The sequence below is a fragment of the Gorilla gorilla genome, chromosome 6 (genome assembly GCF_029281585.2).
Source record: "Gorilla gorilla gorilla isolate KB3781 chromosome 6, NHGRI_mGorGor1-v2.1_pri, whole genome shotgun sequence".
NCBI lineage: Eukaryota > Metazoa > Chordata > Mammalia > Primates > Hominidae > Gorilla > Gorilla gorilla.
The window spans coordinates 139,997,156-140,017,722 of record NC_073230.2 but is presented as its reverse complement, the minus strand read 5'-3'; the positions used below and the strand labels follow the sequence as shown (position 1 = coordinate 140,017,722).

At 42.1% G+C, this 20,567-nt stretch overlaps 2 long non-coding RNA genes across 8 annotated transcripts in view; both read left to right on the top strand.

Moving 5' to 3' along the window:
- LOC101134595 (uncharacterized) overlaps positions 1-20,567 on the top strand; it is a 228,163-nt gene that overhangs the window by 176,908 nt on the left and 30,688 nt on the right. The window lies entirely within an intron of this gene.
- Positions 704-20,567, top strand: part of LOC134758850 (uncharacterized) — a 37,508-nt gene continuing 17,644 nt past the window's right edge. For all 3 annotated transcript variants that reach the window (XR_010134508.1, XR_010134509.1, XR_010134507.1), the window contains exon 1: positions 704-20,504. This is a non-coding gene — a long non-coding RNA (uncharacterized lncRNA). The remainder of the gene's footprint in view (positions 20,505-20,567) is intronic.

Here is a 20,567-nt window from a genome sequence, read left to right as displayed (position 1 = left end):
TTGATTCACCACCATACGTCAGCACCTGCCAAGTACACTACCTGACACACAGTAGGTACTTAATGCATATACAGTCATGCGTCATTTAACAATGGGGATAGGCAGTTTTGTCATCGTGTGAACATCATAGAGTGTATACACATAAACCTACATGGTATAGCCTACTGCATCCCTAGGCGATATGATATGGCCCTATTGCTCCTAGGCCACAAACCTGTGCAGCGTACAGTACGACTGTACTGAATACATTGTAACACAATGGTAAGTGCTCATGTATCTAAACATACCTAAACATAGAAAAAGTAAAGCCCTGCAGTGTGTTACAGTGGCTACAGTGTCACTAGGCAATAGGAATTTTCAGCTCCATGTAATCTCACGGGCCCACCATCATGGGTGTGGTGCACCATTGACTGAAATGTTATGCTGCACATGACTGTATATTGAGCGAATAACAGACTCATTGTGTTCTCTGAGATCGCTTCCGAATGGCGAGAGGGCCAGGGCCAAAGGGCACAGACCTGTGAGTGTGTTATGGACTCATGTGGGTTTAGCCTTCACGATATATATGAATATATCATAATGTGTGTATCTAGTGTGTGAATATATATCATAACTTATCCACTTTATGGATATCATAATTTATCCATTTTAGTGATTCCAGGACATTTTATCTATCTATGCTTTTTTTTTTTTTTTTTTTTTTGAAATGGAGTCTCACTCTGTCACCCAGGCTGGAGTGCAAGTGGCACAATCTTGGGTCACTGCAGCCTCTGCCTCCCCAGTTCAAGCGATTCTCCTGCCTCAGCCTCCTGAGTAGCTAGGACTACAGGCACATGCTACCACACCCGGCTAATCTTTGTATTTTTAGTAGAGATGGGGTTTCACCATGTTGCTGGTCTCAAACTCCTGACCTCAAGTGACCTGCCCGCCTCAGCCTCCCAAAGTGCTGAGATTACAGGCATGAGCCACCGCGCCTGCCCTCTAGCTATGCTTTAAGATAGGCCTATCAGCCCAGACTGGAGTCATGTAATACATGGCTCTGTCAGTAGCTCTCCTTCCCACAAATAAGTCTTGATGATCTTACACTCATCCCTGCCATTAGCATTCAGGACCAATCTTCTATAGCCTATATGCCACACTGGTCTAGGACAGCACCTAAATAATACTCATGCTATAAAAATTCATCAAGTTATATATTTTTAAAAACATCCCTAAAATTATCTTTTTCCTTTACTGAAAAGAATTTCAGGATCCCCTCTCTCTCACTGCCTCTCTTCACACACACCTACCTTAGTTGGTCACCTATTTTGTAAACATATCTTCTTTAAAAAAAGAAAGAAATGGCAGTATATGAAAAACTGCTTCGTAAACAGAAACTATATTATTTATATTTGTAGCATTTTTTCCCCTTGAGGTTAATTTCCTTTGCTTCCCATAACTGGAAGCCAATGATTCAGTGCCATTATATAAGCTTATTTTCCCTCTTGGAAATAGTAAATTATAAGAGGTTTGACCCAAAAATGTACATCAAAATTAGGCAGTATTCGGTGTTTAGCCTCCATCTGCCTTGTCTTCTTGTCTTTAGTTGTGCAAGTAGATGCTGATGATTTCTGGCAGAGCTAAAGTAAATCATGTGAATTTATTTTTTTTTCTCATAAAACAGATGGCATGGTCTAGCTCTGGGCTTGTATGTTTCATGAAGTACATGGGTCTGAGTGCATATTTATTTTGTGAGCCAAGGTTTATGCCTTCTTCTATAATTTTCTTTCACTGAAAATTACCTGGAGAGCTAGAAACTCCGTTTTTGTCAGTGTAAGAAGCTTTAGAATCTATATCCAGACCAAGGCCATGGAACAATGTAGATTCACTCAGTAAAAACTCACTAGCGGCCTTCTTTGTACTAGTCTGTCACCTTTGCTTGGCTTTGGGAAGCTTCAAACTAGGGCAGTTTATATTTGGGAATGACCAGTCAAATAGCAAGACAGACATAGGCAAGGATGTAATTTTTAAAAATTTAAGTGGCGAATGGTGAAGCGTGAATCAAAACAGAAGGTAGTCTTACCTTCTGGGAACTGTAAAATAAATACATTTGAAAAAGGCACCCTCTCAACCTTCTGAGAGTCAGAATTTTTGCTGCCACCCCTCATTTTGAATCTCTATTCTGCATTTTTTATTCTTTTTTTTAGGAAGGAGGAAGAAAAATTTCTCCTGAAGAATTCATTGGAAATTAAAATTAACTTGCGCATTTTGTATTCTTTGGAATGTGATGAAGACTGATTTGAAAGGGCAGTGCTGGATTTGGTCAGGCATAGGAAAGGAAGACATGCAGTCGTCCTGCCTAGCTCATCCCCGCCACGATGGAGAAGTGGGGTTGCTTTTGTTGTACTTTTTTTCATTTCTTTTCTTGCCAAGCCCAGTGGCTTCTGTTATAACATGTGGCAGCTTCTCCCTTGGAGACTGATTCAGTCCAAGTTACCATAATATTTAGGACCAGCTACAGAGACGTTTCTTCCCCTAAACCCATGCCAAATCTAAATCAAACTATCTTCTTCTCCTTAGCCGTTCAAATAGCTCCAGCTCTTATATAAAAATACGAGAAATACACAGGCCTCTTTTTTATTCCTGTTCAAACAGATAAACAAACAAGGCACATCATGCCCAGGTTGCTTTGAGCTTGATCACTTCCTCCTAAAGCAGTCTTACGCTGTGTTGATTTTAAGAATTGCAACTTAGGTGTTCTAGAACATATTCTGAGAGCATAGTCATAGTCTGTGATCTCAGAATATGTTTGCTTCCTTCTAGAACATCTGAGTTCCAGAAATTGCATACAATAAACTGCTGTCAGTGCTGCTGGAGGAAGGAAGAGTAACTCTGACATCACTGGCCTTCAACAGGTGTGGCGCTGAGCTTCTGGGCCTCAGAAGCCCTGACTTCTAGAGGCTGGGGGCCAGCGGGGCAGGGAGGTGATCTCATCGTGGATGGCCACAGATCATCCACCTGCCAAACAGTTAACCCTGAACAAGTCACGTCAATTTATTTTGCTTTTAAAAAAGAAAGTCTGCAAAATAGAGGGAAAAAAAAGATTCTTCATAAATAAATTTGTTCTGATCTGTAAATACCCTGGTCATTTCCCCCTTGGCATTTGATACACATAGTACAGACATATTTTAGTCATCCTTGCTCAAGTAATTATATTCCATAACCAACTTTATTAGCATAAATTAACTTCCTCATATTTTTAGCAAGAGTTATTTTCCTTCATTGCTTAGCTTATTGTTTTGAAATATGAATTACTTTCAGCACAGTTCATTTTTGTGGATGGCATTTCTGTCTTTTTAATTTGTAATTATTTGATATATACAAAAGATGGTATGTAACATACAAGTAAACTCTAAAGCACAATTTTAAAGGTGCTCCAGTGAACCACCATCCAACTTAAGAATTGGCTCATTACAAATACTTGGAGATCTCGCTAAGCATCTTATTCCTAGCATTTTCCTGCTTTCCCACTATTCTGAAATTTGTATTTATAATTATCCTGATTTTTAAACAAACATATATATTTTTATCACAGTGTAATGAGTAAATGTGTGTTGCTAAAGGTATTTTGAGACATATAAAAATAGTATCGGACTTTGCATGGTCTTTTTGGAACTTGAGATTTTCCTCCATATATTTGCAAAATTCATCCATGTTTTCAGGAATAGCTACAGTTCCTTCATATTGCCAGAATATTCTAGTGTGTGAATATATCATAATTTATCCACTATCTTGTTTATTGAGGGGGGGTGGGAAACAAGGAGCTCTTTTTTTAGACATGTTGAGTCTGAGATCTCTATTAGAAATCCACTGGAAATGAGCAGGCAGGTGGATGCTGTTATTCAGGAGAGATGTCTGAGATGGAACTAACAGCGTGTAGATGGCATCTAAAGCATTGTCTTCCCAACTGTTCTTAGAATGATGGGCCATTTAGCCCATCAACTGAGATTTTTGTGTTAACAGTTTTTTGTTTTTTAATTTCTTAAAGGTCTATCTGGTGTTTTTTGTTTGTTTGCTTTTTCCCAAATCTGCCTGGTCACTTTGTTCAAGTGTGACTTGTAAGGGAGTAAACAAGGAGAGTATGAGCTTCAAAGAAAATGGGGGGAAGTATTTTGCCAGCTCTCATGGAGTTTTGTGAGATCCAAATGAAATGCATTATATGTAAATTTGCTCTGTAAACTGAAAAAAGTTATGCACTCAATTATTATATTTGATGATGACACCTTGTTGGGTTCTGGTTAATGCCTCATATTCACTGAGTGCTTACTTTATCTGTATTAACACATCTCATCTTTATAACAATCTGTGAGAAGTAGGTACTGTAGATTCATATTTTACAGAGGAAAGTACAGCTTATAAATGGTAGACCCAGGATTTGAATTCATAGAGTCTGCTTCTAGAAGCTGTGTTCTTAGCTCCAATGCTATGCTGTCATATTGATTTCCTGCCTGCCTTCTCCTTCCTTCCTTCTCCCCTCCCTCCCTTCCTTCCTTCCTCCCTTCCTTTCCTTTTTTTTTTTTTTTTTTTTTTTTTTTTGAGACGGGGTCTCACTCTGTCACCCAGGCTGGGGTGCAGTGGCATGACAATAGCTCACTGTAGCCTTGACCTCCTGGGCTCAAGTGATCCTCCTGCCTCAACTTCCTGAGTAGCTGGGACTACAGGCACATCCCACCATGCCTGGCTAATTTTTAAATGTTTTGTAGAGATGTGGTCTCCCTATGTTACCCAGGCTAGTCTCAAACTCCTGGACTCAAGTGATCCTCCCACCTTGGCCTCCCAAAGTGCTGAGATTACAGGTGTGAGCCACCACACCTGGCCATACTGTCCTTCTTTAAATGACAGGTTTCTTCCCACTCCTTCAGCTTCAAGAGTACAAACATTTTAGGGTCACATTTCAGCATGTCCACCTTGAACCCAGCTACAAAAATCCTACCCCAGGCAGTGGGCCCCCAGCAAAGGGCTGTGTGTGCTGACCTAGTTTCACCACCGAACCCAGCCCCAGACCTCACAGGGCACTGCTCACCTGCCAGGTGCCCACTCTGTGCTTGTTGAAAATGGTGTCTTCTTGATTTCACTTATTTGCCTGAAGCCACCCAATAAGTCAGTAGTGGGCCAGAGAATAGAAACCAAGTCTCCTGCCTTTCAAGTGTCACATTTGTTTTGTGTTAATAAGCTATATACCTCAAGGGGATCTGGCAGAAATTTGAAGGTGGTTAATTTTACTGCAATAAATACTTAAGAATCCTTTTTAAAGCAAAGAAGTCAAGCCCCCGCCAGGGAAAACACAATCTGCTCTGAGGGCCTTTGACAAACTGACATGGGCACTAGGACTAGGTCATGGATCATTGGTCCTTGATTCTGTCTCCCACTGAGCATCCCAAAGGGGTTGAGACCTCTGCTGGAGCCACTAGACTTCAGCCGGACCTGGAAATGTTCTCGCAAATGAAACTGGAATGCATGATGTCCTGGATTCAGCGGGTCACAGATGACTGCCATCAGGAGGTGTGACGGAGAAGTTTCCATTTCTGCGACCCTGTGGTGATACAGGTCGGGAGCCAGGCGAATTAGCTCAGCCATCTGAATTGGCACCTCTCTGCTTTTCTCGCTGAGTGACGGGTGCCTTGCAGTTGGCTTCAGATGTTTGTGAATGTGCTGTGTTTCCTAAAGCCATGTCAGTCAGGAAGAAGATGTAGGTATTCAGGAGGGAGAAGAAAATCTGAATTAGAAACAACATGAGGATGGAGAGCACAGGGAGGGATGGGTTACCTTTGTCATCAGAAGAACGCCAGGCAGACTTTAGTCCCTCAGCTAATAATACTATTTGAAAAATTGATGGAGAAATTTAACTGGAAGGTTTCAGCAAGACAAAAGCTGCATCTCCAAGGCTGGACTCAGCGTGTTCAGGTGGGAACTGGGTGTGAGTGTAATTGTCAGAGGGGAGGGTTGTCACAGGAGGTGCATGATATGAAGAGTCACAAGGGGACGCATTATTTCCATGAGTTCTCGCAGTTGCCAGGGCAGCCACAGATGGTAGTGGTATATGTCTGTCTCTGCCTTGACAGAAGGGCAGTAGGCAGTTGTGGCAAGAAAAACGGACCAAATGAGGGCTGCACTCAGCAGGTTAAATTTGCTGTCTGTTAGTGTTCCTAGGTGAGATGCTTCAAAACTAGAATGCTCTGCTGGGACTTTTATTTCCCTTAGAAATAAAAGGCCAGGCACGGTGGCTCATGCCTATAATCCCAGCACTTTGGGAGGCCAAGTCGGGCAGATCGCCTGAGGTCAGGAGTTCGAGACCAGCCTGGCCAACATGGCAAAACCCCATCTACTAAAAATACAAAAATTAGCCGGGTATGGTGGTGGTGGGCGCCTGTAATCCCAGCTACTTGAGAGGCTGAGGCAGGAGAATCACTTAAACCTGGGAGATGGAGGTTGCAGTGAGCTGAGATCGTGCCCCACTGTACTCCAGCCTGGGCAACAGAGTGAGACTCCATCTCCCAAAAAAAAAAAAAAAAGGTTCTTTGTTCACACTTTCTCTGTGCTGCTGCAAGTGACTTCGGTGCCGTTTCCTGCAGCCTGTGTCGGTGGCTGGGACTTTCTTGACAGCAAGGCAGGCCCTGTGCATGAGGCCTATAGGATCCAGGGCTGCCTCCCAATGCTGACGGCCCTGCGCTGTGAGCTTGGGTAAGCCAGTTCGGCTCACTTCACCTCAGGTTCCTTGTTCCTGTGCTCGTTTGGAGGATTAATAATGATGGGGAATGCAAAGTGTGGTTGGTTTTGCTGGGGAAAAGAGCAGGGAAGTGGAGACCTAGGCAGGTGATGTCACCTCTCTGATGAACTCCAAGGTCTCTGTCAACACCGGTGCCCTTGTCCTGACATTGCGGGGTTTGTGGCATGATTGGAGAGACCTTGCGTGCTCTCTGGGCAGCCCTCGTTAGTGCCCCCCAACTAGCTGGGAGATCCAGAGTTTCATGAGAACCCTCCCTCCGTGACAAAATCCGCCTTCCTCGCTGTCAGGCTCAGGTTGTCCTGTGCCCCCACTGAGCCTGCTCATTATTGATTAATGAACTTGTAAAATGAGAAGTATTGTTTTACCAGAAGCTACATGTTTATGTGGTTGGTAAAAATGAGAAGAGTTGCTTGAGAACTGGTTCTCCTTTCCATGAGTATATACAAGGTTCAAATCTGGGCTTTGTGGTTATAAGACATGTTGAGTGAATAAAAATGAAGGAAATGCTGGGCATTTATCACAATTTTTTTTTTTTTTTTTTTTTTTTTTTTTGAGACAGGGTCTTACTCTGTCACCCAGGCTGGAGTACAGTGGCACGATCTCGGCTCACTGCAGTCTCCACCTCCCAGGTTCAAGTGATTCTCATGCCTCAGCCTTCCGAGTAGCCGGGATCACAGGCGTGGGTCACCACACCCGGCTAATTTTTGTATTTTTTGTAGAGACAAGCTTTCGCCACGTTGGTCAGGCTGGTCTCGAACTCCTGGCCTCAAGTGATCCATCCGCCTTGGCCTCCCAAAGTGCTAGGCTTACAGGCATGAGCTGCTGCGCCTGGCCTTTCACAATTCTTAAACTGTTGACTTACAGAAACACAGACCCGTATGAACACACAGATCACTTTAGACGTCCGTCTCAGAACTACTTGCTGTCATGAGTGATGTACAGATAAAACGTGGAAGATCTAGAAACTAGTCATTCCTAATCTCTGCCATAAGCAAACATTTTAGTTTAATGTTAAAAGGTCACTCAGGGTTATTGTGAGATTTGATGAGATCATGGCTACAAGGAACCTTTAACTGTATGAATGAAAAATCTAATGAAACTGCAAAGTCACTCCTATTTACTAAAACCAGTGTAGTGGCTGTTTCTGCCTCTTTTCTTTCCCTCCTCCCTTCCCTTTTCTTCTCTGTTCTTTCTGTCACTTTCCTCTCCCTCCTACCTTATTTTTTTTCTTCCTTTCCTTCTCCTTCCTCTCTTTCTGGCATTAGCAGTTTGTTTGTTTGTTTGTTTGTTTTTGTTTATTTTGAGACCAAATCTCGCTCTGTTGCCCAGGCTGGAGTACAGTAGCGCAATCTCGGTTCACTGCAACCTCCACCTCCCGGGTTCAAGCCATTCTCCTGCCTCAGCCTCCCGAGTAGCTGGGATTACAGACGCCCGCCACCACACCCAGCTAATTTTTGTATTTTTAGTAGAGATGGGGTTTCACCATGTTGGCCAGGCTGGTCTCAAACTCCTGACCTCAGGTGATCTGCCCACCTCAGCCTCCCAAAGTGCTGGGATTACAGGTGTGAGCCCCCACACCCGGCCCTGGCATTAGCAGTTCTTACACAAGAACAGCATAGGCATGAATCCTGCCCTCATGGCACTTACACACTAGCAGAGGAATCTGGCAGCAAATAAGCACACAAAGGCAGCTGCAGGGTATGATGTGCCGTGACGTAAAGGGACAAACACCGTGAGTCTAACTAAAGCCTGGCATGTGTCAATCCTGTGTACCTATTCAGAAACTAGGGTTCATGACGGTGCTTCTGTTGTTACCTATTAGAAGTAGCTTTGTAAGCATAAAGATTGTAGTTTTGTGAAGCTATCTAGTACAGAGTCACTCTGGAAGGTTAGCATTATAGAGTTTTTTTCATAGAAAGGATGGATAGACAGAAGTTTTTCCTAACAAGCACAAGTGGCAGTCTTTGAAAACTAATTTTTTATGTGTACATTGTAGGATTGGAAGATAACAGTGGTTGAGTGTGATAAACTGAAACTTTTTAAAAAATCTATTTTTTTTTTACAAGTTAGAGCCAGATATGCTGATTCTCTACCATTTTCAAAAGAGGAATTGGAAAAGGGAGAGCTTGTTTATGTGGTATTCACAATAGCGTCTGCTCCTGAAGAAAATTTTTGGAAAAATCTCGAGTGTCCTCAGACTGAAAACAGGGATCCAGTCTGTTGTTCGTGCAGCACTCAGGAGGCGAGCGAGCATGTGATACCAGGAAGGGTCCCATCCCTGCCCTGCTGGGGAGCCCTCAGTGGCGAAGTGGCGAGTTCAGGCTTCATTTCAGAGCATGGATACTGCTGCATAGGTGCTGGAAGCTGCTTGGCATAGTGCATGTCCTGTTTCCTGCCACTTGGAAAGAGGACTGTGGAAGTCAGGTCTTCCCAGTCCTCACCAGTAAAGCAAGCAACGAATGCCTTCAGTCCAGGTAATATGTCCAGGCTTTAAATTCTCTGGATCTGTCTTTGGATACCCTGGGAAAAGTCTTGTCTCTTCTTAGGCCCTTCTGACTAAAAGCAGCCAGGACTTTTAAACTGACTAATTTTTAAAGATTTCCAAATAGAGAAAATTAAAGCAAAAATTTATGAAAGCTGAAAATGATCTTTCCAACTTTTCTCATTCAGAGTAGAACACTGGAGCATTGAAAGTTTGTTCATGTTTGTGATTGATCACATATTTAAAAAATGGTAAAATAAAGACCTTATTTTAATGTTAAAAGTTCACTTCAACACCATCATTTCTACGAGGTTCTAGGTCTTTTGTGAACAAATTAAATATAGTGCTTTCTTTATAACATGAATTAAATCTAGATCCCAATGATATTTGGCACCTTCTAAATACCCAGATGGCCACTGCGTTTGCCTTGAAGTGAAGACGTGTGTAGAGTTTTAATCACATGTTTTATTTTTTCTCTTTTAAATATCGCCTTTTCAATAGTTGCTTGTTAATGAATGACTGATTGTTTACTGCAGTTTATAATCAGGAATTTGAACATTAAAAAATTCTAATCAGGATACAGGTTAAAAAACACTTTCCCTCTCATTCTCTCTTTCCTTATGCTAGAACAATAAAAATAAATTGTCCTCCCCTTGAAAACATAGTAGTTTAAGAAATTTTATCATTCTCTTCTTGAAAACTTAAGTTTAATAAAACAGTTCAGAGGAAACTTAATTATAGTTCTTATACTATAAAAAGCTCTTATAAAAACAGGGGTAGGGCCACAATAAATTTCACCTCTTGAGCATAACCACCACTTGAAAAAGAAAGATGTAGTTAAAAAATTATTTTTGCTTTATCTTCTCCATTGTTTAATGCCTGAACATACTTGGATTTTTTAACAGCAGGAACAAGACAGAAGACTTTGTTAGCTACCCAGGTAAGATCATTTGAGTCCAAAGACCAGATTCCAGAACAGACCACAGACTCCTGTTGAGGACATGGGTTGTCAGGACAGCCTGGAGGCAGAGGGGTAGATTCTGTTGTAGGTGTCGTAAGTGACATTTTGGATCAGATTTTTAACCCTCTTTTGTTTTTGAAAGTGAGTAAATATTCATAGCAGATTATTCTCATGAAACAAGACTGACACTATGACCTCAGGGAAAGAGTGCTTTGGGGGGAACTGCGTATTTAATTAAGCAAAGAAAGAGCTGATGAAAGGGGCTGAGTGTCTCAGAGCTGTTGTTTCTTCTGCTGAATTTTTCCAAATAGGAGCACAGAAGTCCTGAGAACACTGCCTCTCTATATGTTGTGCTCGGTCCACACACTGCCAACAAATGTGCATACACACACACGCACACACCTCAAAGACAACCCCTCCAGCCTATGGTTTTCCTGAATTAGCTTTCCCAAAGTACCTTGAGCACTATGGGTTCAGACTGGGGTTTGGGTTTGGTGAGAGCTGTCAGTGCTCCAAAGGCAGAGGACTGAACTTAGGGCAAATCTGTGGCAACAGAAAGCTCTTTTCTGTTCCATGAAAGTCATGGATGATGCTTTCAGATCCTGTCTGCAAATTGCCCAACATCGCATTGATAATGGAAACAAATGATCTGACACTCACATAGCTAAATATAATTTAGAATTTTGATGTGAGGTTGAAACATGAAAGATCATGCTTTTCAAACTGCTGTGATGACTTACACAGACAATTCATTTTAGATAATGGTGAGTTAAGCCTGGCAGCCTCTGAGCGTTTTTCACTCATTTGTTCAAACACCTGCAGTTGGGTACTGATGCACATGTTTAATTGCTTAAACTTAAATTATAAAATCCCTAAAAGGATGTTTTTCTCCTAGAAAATAAGTCAGGTCTCTTGCAAAGACTGCCTGCTTTCATGAGCTTCTTGTATTTCCCGGGATGCTTATGCACCAGCCCCTGTTAGAAAAGGTCTGCTTTTAAACACAGGAAGTTGAGCCCTTCAGGGAAAGTGCCGATGTCTGAACCATCAGCAAAATCACTACACCCATTCCCTGGGAAGTCTAGTTCATCAGAAACAAGTTTAATTCAGGAACTGTAGTTTATCCAGGTTCCGTGAAGGCAATTAGCACTGGGCAAAGGGCTGTTTGATCAGCCTAGAGAGAGATCGCCTTTACGCCTAAAGCTCCAGTCATTTGTCTCTACTCCCGCCGACTCGCAGCGGCCACAGAAGACATCAGAACTGGATGAAAATGGCCCTGCCCGTGCGACAGAGCAGGGCGCTTCTGGCTTGCGCCTTGTTATTTGTCCCTCCAGTGGTTCCTAGCTGTTGTGACGTCAAGGCTGCCATTCAGAGCAGAGAAAAAGGAAACCGTGGCCTCTCTTCGCATCAGTAGCCCGGACAAGCTGTTGTTTCTCAGGCATCCAAAGCGCTTTCTGTCTGGCAGAGCTGTGCATTCCATGCCTGGGTGACCTGGTTAAATGGAGGAAACCAAATGCTATCCGCTGAATGCTCTCCAAAACAAGCATTCCGCCCTGCGCGTCTCAAGCACAGGCTTCACTGCCTCCGAGACTGTGAAGGGAACAGCAGCACTGCCTGCATTTGCTGCTGGCATATTCATCTTCTGGGCAGGGTCTTAAAGGAGAAAATAACATCCTCAGTGGCCTCGATTAATGCACACTCACCAACGTCTTTGTGCTGCCTTTGGGGTCAGTGCTACAAAATCCTTTTTTAAAAAAGGATTCGGAATCACAGTCAGAAGTTCAAAACTGCTGAACTGCCACCTCTTCCTTCCTGTCTCACTTCGGCTCACGCCATTCCCCAATTTCAGGTTTCTGAATTCCAGAAAGGCTCTTGTGTATGTGAACATATTAATCTTGCACCGTGCCTTACTGAACGTATGTTTTGCACACACATGAGAAAGACTCACAAGTATAATGCGTGGATCACAACTCTAGGATTTTCTCAATGAAGAGTAACACCTTATGCTTTTCAGAGAAAAGGGGCTATTTCACAGTGTCACAGAACTCTCTTTAGGAGCAAGCCAAGATCTCTGTAGCAAACATCAATCCTGCAAGGCCAAAAGCTCACTAATAAAGTTCTGATCACTTAGAGTGACTGCCTAAGAATTGACCAACTTCAGACTAAATTTTCTGAGGACATACCTTCTTGGGTTTCTTTCTGGCATGAGAGACTATTAGATTAGATTCTTGGATTCAATTATAGTCACCAGAAAAAGCAAGGTTATAACCACCACACTTTGTGTTCCAGAGTTGTCTTAGTTAACTCAGTATTCATTTGAGGTTTTATGTTACAAATCCCATTAAATCTTTCTCAAAATAGCCCTTCTCTGAACATTTGATGGAAGAATATTTGCAGGAACCAAAACCATTTGATATATACACCAGTATATGTCAGGAAGGATCGTGATACAGGGGTGCCTTTTAAAAGTGGGTTATTATACGACAGAATTCTTCCAGGTCCCTGACTCTTGTCTTCTGAAAAAAAAAAGTGGAGATCTTCAGAGGACTGGATAAAGACAGAATGGATGGGGTGAATTATGTAAAGTTAGGATTTAGACTGAGGGTTTACAGGGCTGCAGTCTCGTTTTGCCTCAACAGTCAGACTTGCCCAGGGTCTGGCCTAATACCATACAAATGTCATATCCACACTGGCATTGATACAGTGGTGGGAATGAGGCATGGGGGTGATGAGCATAGCTTCTTGCTGAGTGCTCTGGTCTGGGTGAGCCTGAGATCTTGAGATAAAAACTAGGACATTATTTCCATCATGGGCTGAAGAATTAGTTCTGCTACTTGCATATCAGTTAATCGTTTTCTTCTGTTTTTTTTTTTTTTTTTTTTTTTTGCTATTACTACCATTTCAGGAGGTACTTGTTATCTGAAGATAACTGATACAGGACCACTACTGCTGTTTTAAGAGGACTGATTTAAAACTGAATCAAACATTTAAAAACAAACAGTCACTTTTTTTTTTAAAGATCTTATTGGGACTAAGTCCTGAAAAAAATAAAACTAAAGTTGAATTTAGTTCGTTTTATATAATAGAAATTTGGGATATGATGCAACAGCATGTTATTTCTTAGAAGAAAGATTGAATGTTGACTTCTAAAGCAGAATCATATAAAGAAGATGATTTTTGTACAAGCATTCGAATTTCCCCGAAGGCCTCTCTTAATCTTTTGATATATAAACCATTCTCTTGAAGAGTCTACCTCTCATGTAATCACCTCTGTTGACTTTCTCTTCAATTGTTAACTGTTGAAACTGTCTTTCGTCTTGTCAGTGACCCTATGTGACTCATGCAGTTTGCTGGTATCATTTTTATCAACTGTGTGAAAATCTGCAATTCCACCTTACAAGTGAGCTACATTGGATTTTCATTTTATTCTATGACATTATTCAACCAAGAAAGTGAGCAAGAATAGATGCTGATGTTAATGAGGACTAATAATAAGTGATCACTGTGTTTGTCAATATTTTTATATGATGATGACCTTTGCTTCCTTATGCAACTTGATAACTACAGGGATTCAGATAATGATTACTCGAGTAATGAATCCCCACCCCCTGCCAAATATTATGTTGTATTTAAAGTACTCAGTATGGTTTAGTGGGCTTTATAATCAACCACATGTAGATTTGGAAGCCACCCCTGACACTTCACTGAGTTCTATAACCTTGAATGTGCTATTCACAGAACCTAAGATTCTTGATCTTTTATATAGAGTAACAAAACCAACCTTGCATCATGGTCATGAGGGTTAGAACCCATACGTATAAAACCCTGAGTAATACGCTGTGCACGAGTTTAAGAAATAGTCCTGTCCTCAATAGCGCTGTGATTGCTTTTGTGTGGTACCTTACATTTTATATGAGACTTTTACACTTATTTTAATTCTTTATATAAGCCCAGAAGCTAGAGAACTTAAGTTTTACCCTCTAGACATTGCAAAGTCACAGAAAATGTTTGAGGAATGCAGCGACATGAATTTTACTATGTTTTAGAAGACCGCAGTGGGTGACTCTGTATGCTCTGCATCAGCTAATACCATTTGATAGCCATTTTTTTCATGGCATAGGTGAGAACACTAAGGCCCAAGGATATGATGTACTTTCTTGGCATCACATGGTTTGGTTCTGGCACAGCCAAGCCTAGAACCCAGCCTTCCTACTGCCTGCTGTGTTTCTTCACCACCCAGTTGCTCCTTGGCAAGTGAACCAATTACAAAGGCTGTCTTACTTGTCCAAGGACAGAGAGAAAGGTGCATCCTGGGTGACTGGAAATGGGAGTGGGAGGGAGAGGATGGAGGCAGCAGACATTGAAAATAAGTATTGACTAGACTTGGTGACAGAATGGCTCAGCTCAGCTCAGTGAAGAAGGGAGTCCAGAGGCCAAACTTTCAACCCTGGTGGGATGGCTATACAGTTAAGTAAAGTAAAATCAGTAGAATGGTGTTGGTTTTTTTGCTTCATGATGAATTTAAAGGGACTGCCTTATCCAGATAGAAATATGTTAAAGATATAGGTAGGAGAGGTAGCTACCATTAAAGATACAGATTTGAGATTAATGCCACAGAAGGAGAGCTGAAACCACTGTACTACATATAACCGTGTGTGTGTGTGTGTGTGTGTGTGTGTGTGTGTGTGGCAAATGTGCGCACGCGCACTTGTGTTAAACTGGATTTGTTGGCGTATCTCCAATTCAAACCTGGGTCAGGTGATTATGTTGTAACTTACTGCCCAGTTACAATCACAAACTGTTACACCTTCATCAGAAGGAAGAGCGAGTTCCCTAGATCAGTGTGTTTGTGTGTTTGTTTTGTTGGATGGATCCTGCCGAGGCACTGAGAGACAGACTTTGCTGGGCCCTGTTTTGTAAACAAATCTGTTCACGCACGCTTTCTTCTATCATTGGATGTGTACACTGGCTCTGATTTTCCCACCCGACACGCCAAAGCCTAAGCATTTAGAAGCTTGTTTTCTTTTAGAAGTAGGCAGGCACCAAAGAAAAACCTGCACATGCATTTAAAGTATGCACATCTACCCTAAGTCAGTCTTTGGATCTTTACGATTTTAACTCTGGGCCATGTGCAGTGTATTTCAGCCCACTACACACGGCAGACCTGCGAGACGTCCTGACAGCCCCCACAAAACTATGGACTGAGCTTAGTGCAAAAGAGAAAGCCCTTCTTACCCTTAAAGTTCATTGCACGGGCCATTGTGGGATTAGTCACCCCAGATGATAAAACATAATACTGGTTTTCCTACGTAGGGGTGATTCAGCTTTCTCTTAGATTGGAATATGAACTTAATGTATATAATACATACAGTCACTTCCTGAACTTGTAGTTTTTTGCATGTTTTATTTAATATTCTAGCCAGGTTTAAGTTTTTATGGCAGGAAGTATGTGAATGGTTATGACAGGAGTAAATAACATTTGATTTTATGATTACAGTACAGGAAGTAACTTTTCACACCAAATAAATCTTTGGGAAAAAAGTGCTGGCTTATAAATTTAACGTACATAAATTTTCCAGAATCTTGCATACAGTCGTCTGTGCTCTCTTAAATGGAACTAAATACCTGGCTGCTCTCCTTTTTTCTTTTAACTTTTTTTTGTCAACGAATGTCTTTGTTTTAGAAAGAGGCATTTTCAAGTGTTTTGATGTGACCCAACGTGACCTAAAACCATTAAAAGATTCTAAGCAAAAATAATAAGGCCAAACTTTAGTGTAAATAGCATGAAAGGCTTGAAAACTAAATAAAAAATTATTTTTTCCTTTAAGAGTAAATAGCTAGGCTAGGCATGGTAGTTCATACCTGTGAACCTGTGAACCATTGCCTTGGGGGGCTTAGGTGAAAGGATTGCTTGAGCCCAGAAGTTCAAGACGAGCCTGGGCAACATAGCAAGACCCCTTCTCTATTAAAAAAAAAAAATAGCCAGATGTGGCACACACCTGTAGTCCCAACTACTCAAGAAACTGGGGCAGGAGGATCACTTGAGCCCAGGAGTTTGAGGCTGCAGTGAGCTATGATCATGCCACTGTACGCCAGCCTGGGCAACAGAGCGGGGGCTCTGTCTTAAATGACCAAATCATTTTTCATCATTAAAGCCCGGGAAGCCTCCAAACTGCCACCGAGGCAAGTTCCTTCCAGTGACTCCGCCATGATCTGCAGGCACTTGGGAGGAACAGCCTGTTAACATCAGAGAGGCTGTTGCATGTGACCAAGTTTACAGAGAAGAGGAAAGAATTGGATAGAACTTCAGTTACATTTCATCGTAAGCAGAGCTTTAACAGAGGCTTTGTTTTTCCTTGAATAAAAAAATGAATAGCGGGAATAAAAGATTTAGAAAAGATTTCTTTCTTCACCCTTTTCATCTTAAAGTCTAAAGATGTTGTAATGAGAAAAATATTGTGACATTCCTTTCTGAAGGTTACTATTACACACACGTGAATTATGTGAACGAATGGATGGATGCCTGGCAGATTAAAATGTAGAGTTCCAGATGCATTCATAACCACCATGTGGCTATGACACAGTGGCACATCATCGGGCTGGGAGTGAAAGGATGAAGGTTCAGACTTCAGCCCTGTGTCTGGGAGCCTCACCCAACCACCCTGACGGAAAACAGGATCTCTGAATCCCTTCTACCTCTACAACTCAGTACCACACATTGTGCAACTTAAGTAACTTGCAAGTGAGGTGAAACTGTTTTCACAGGATCAGCAGAGTTACCACTGCTTCGTTGTCCTGAATCTTCATTACATTTTTACAGAGAATATATTTGCATGTGACATGATTAAAAATCTACCTTGTGTTTTCATGGTCTTTGTAGGTTTTAAGGTAGTTTCTTATATGCTGTTTTCCTTGCTGTGCAGCCAACCTGGGTGTTACTGGCAGACATGCTGAGGGCAGGCTCTGGATGTGGAGTCAAGGTCAGGCTCCCTGGCTCTGAATCCTGGCTCAACCACCTACTGATTGTGTAACCCTGGGCATGTCCTTGAGTACCCTGGGCCTCAGTTTCCTTATCTGTAGGATGAGGATTAAAAATAGAACTTACCTCCAGGGCTGCTGTGAAGATTAAACGAATGGACGGATGTGTAGCTCGTGGTAGCGCCTGAGCTGGCCCTGCATATCAGTGTGCTGTTCTCGCTGATGATGAAACTGGCTTAGCGAGGTTGGGTGATATGCACAAGAGCAAATTAGCAAAAAAGATGAGCCAGAACTCAAACACGGCCTTAGGACTTCTCAGTGGCTGGTGCCCTTCCGTTGTGAGACCACTCTCTCTCCTGCCTATAAAAGTGCCACGAAAGAGTGCGCTCCATTTCATTGTTTAAAAGAGAACTGAGTAAATGTTAAACATGAAGGACGTTTGTCATGGGGTTTTACTTTGTTTGGAGAGGGTGGATTCTCTAACTCTTGAATGGTGTCCACAGCATAGCAAGGACCTGGACAGCCTCCATGGTTTCATCACATTCTTAACATCCAGCCTTAGAAATAGCTCCCTTTAGGTCCCCAAATTAACAGGAGTTTCTAAAGGATAGCAGCTTTTTTGCAACTGCTGCATCTGTTAGATTCATGTTCTCTTTGCTCCCCTCTCCCCAAGCTTCTATTTCATGATCTTTTTGTTGTTTTGTTCTACTTTCCTCTTTTTAAAACCTCTGCATTGGCCACCCAGGATTTAAGAGGAACTTTTCTGGAAAGCTGTCTGAAACAGGAACAAATTACACAGAAACACTGAGAGCTGTGCACTTGTGTGTATACCTGACATAGTGGGAGAGGGGGGCTTCCTTCTAAGTAATAGAGAAGAGTGAATATTCTAATCATTGAGTAGTGGTCAGGCCTGTAATCACTGCTTTTTCTTTTGCTGAGCTCGGTATCAACGGACAAGCTCAAAAATTGTAGCTATTTAAAATTACTCTCCATGTAAAGGGTTCTTGTTCCTTTGATCCTATCACAGACTATTCCTTTTTTTCTATTGAGGAGGTTCATAAGATCTCGTGGGCAAGGGCTGAGGAGATGACTATTGTGTAGTGTAGTTGTTTTAAATTAAAAATTTACCTCTAGTTATAGGTGCTACTTTTTACTCACCCTCAATTTGGAGATTACATCATGCAGGCTGCGCACAGTGGTTCATGCCTGTAACCCCAGTGCTTTAGGAGGCCAAGGCGGGAGAATTGCTAAAGGCCAGGAGTTAGAGACCACCCTGGGCAACATAGCAAGGCGTCATCTCTACCAAAAAAAAAAAAAATTATCTGGGCATGGTGGTACTTACCTGTAGTTTCAGCTACTCTGGAGGCTGAGATGAAGTGATACCCTGCCTCTAAAATCAATCAATCAATCAATTATGTGTATCAGGCAAATGATTTCCATACTCTTCTTGTTAAAATATCAGTTTGGTAAAGATGGTAAAAGCTTATCACATCCCAGGAAGTCGAGGCTTCCGTGAGCCAGGATCGCACCACTGCACTCCAGCCTGGGTGACAAGAGTGAGACCCCGTCTCAAAAAAAAAAAAAAAAAAAAAGTGAAAATTCCCTTCCAGAATTTCACATCCAAAAATGCGAAATAAAAGAGTTGGGGTCTAAGTGGCAAAGTGCTGCCGTGTTTCAAGTTAAGGGCTTCCATGGATTGTGTGAAAAATACAGGTGTGAATTTGGGTGATTTGTTTTATTCTTCAGTCCCCATTAAGTAGAAGCTTGTATTTTCCTCCTTCCCCCTTCAAGAGCCCCCCTCCCCACCATGCAGGCACATGGAGGCCCCAAGTTGGAAGCACATTCACAGCCTGAAGCTGAAGGACAGGCTCTGAAAAATCTTTCTTTCAGCAAAACGTCTACTAATCTCAGAAAGTGAGCTTTGTCACCATTGATACTCTGTAAGGTGGGATGAAAGCAAGTTTTCTTACTCATTTTGCCCAGTTGTCAAGAAATGCTGCTCTTCTCTCTAACATAAATTAACAGGTTTGGCTACAGCCTAGAGAAATACAAAATGTCACATTTTAGCCTTAGTGGCCGGTTTTCAAAGGGTGCCTGAGTGTGAACACCATGTCGGCTGCTCTGTTAATGTGGCTGGATCTCATAAATAGGTATTTTTCTACCCCTGTGATGGACAAATCTGAAAAAGTTTTTTCATCTTACAAGCCCAGAGGATGGTATTTAGAGGCTGATTTTTGGTATCTCAGTTCCTGGTAGGGAAGATGAATTCCGTATTTGAAATTTGGGGCCAAACAAAAATAATTCTTTCTCTTTCCTTGAAGGGTTAATGCTCCAACCAGCCTCAGATTGGTTCGCTTGAATCTTAAAATTACTTTTCTGGTCACGCGCACTGAAGGTCTAAGCATTTGTGAAATGTCTTTTTTTTTTTTTTTTTTTCCTCTTGATGCTGTTCTCTTTGGGCTGTCTTAATTACACAGGGGTTGAGAAACCAAATTAAAATTAGGCGTGTCTGGTCAACAGTGATCACGTTGCATGCTTTTAGCTTTGCTTGTTGAAGTTGCTTCTCCTCCCTGAGTGGCTTTCCTCCCCACAATTTTTTTTTTTTTTTTGAAGGAAATATCATAAGCTCTTTCAGAAATACTCACAGGAAGTGAGAGTCCGTATGCTGGTTACTCACCAGCAACTGAGTGTTGGCAGGTGGAGAATGCTACCGCAGCCCGCCCAGACGGATCTGCAGACTGGCCCCATCGCAGAGGATTAGACACAGGGTGCATGGATCATAGGGTTTTTGAACAGAAGGGAGTTTTAAGAGGAAATTGGTCACTGCGTGTCATCTCGAGGGGTGGTGATTCAGGGAGCAGGGCTGGGGGTCAGAAGGCACGTGGCTGCCATCTCAGAGGTTCCTGCTCACTTCTCAGAGGGCAGGCTGGCTTCTAAAAATCAACGCTCCCTCCACCCCCAAACAGCGATTCTTCTGCAGTGAATCACTTCCAGAAATGAATAGCCACAGTTTTTTGGAATGAACGTTGTGAAATCCCTCCTTTATAATGGCAGGTTTTCAGTTGGTGGTTTTATCAGAATTTCTCAAGATCAAAACGAAACCTTCTCTTTAAAAAGGAAAGAAAGTACTATCGATACAGAAAGCAAAAGTATTTCCAGTCTCCTACTGAACTGTCACGGCAGACCTCTCTGTATCTATATTTAGAGCTGTATGTCCATATATTTGCCTGAATGTGTGAGTTCTTGGAAGTATGGATTCATTGCCAGGAGCTGGTGATTTCCTAAGCAGAGGTCGCTAACTACAAGAAATGTTACACTCGGTGAGTAGGTGGTAGTTTCTGAAGATTATTGGTAACCCAGTGTTGGTCGTCTTGAGTCATGGA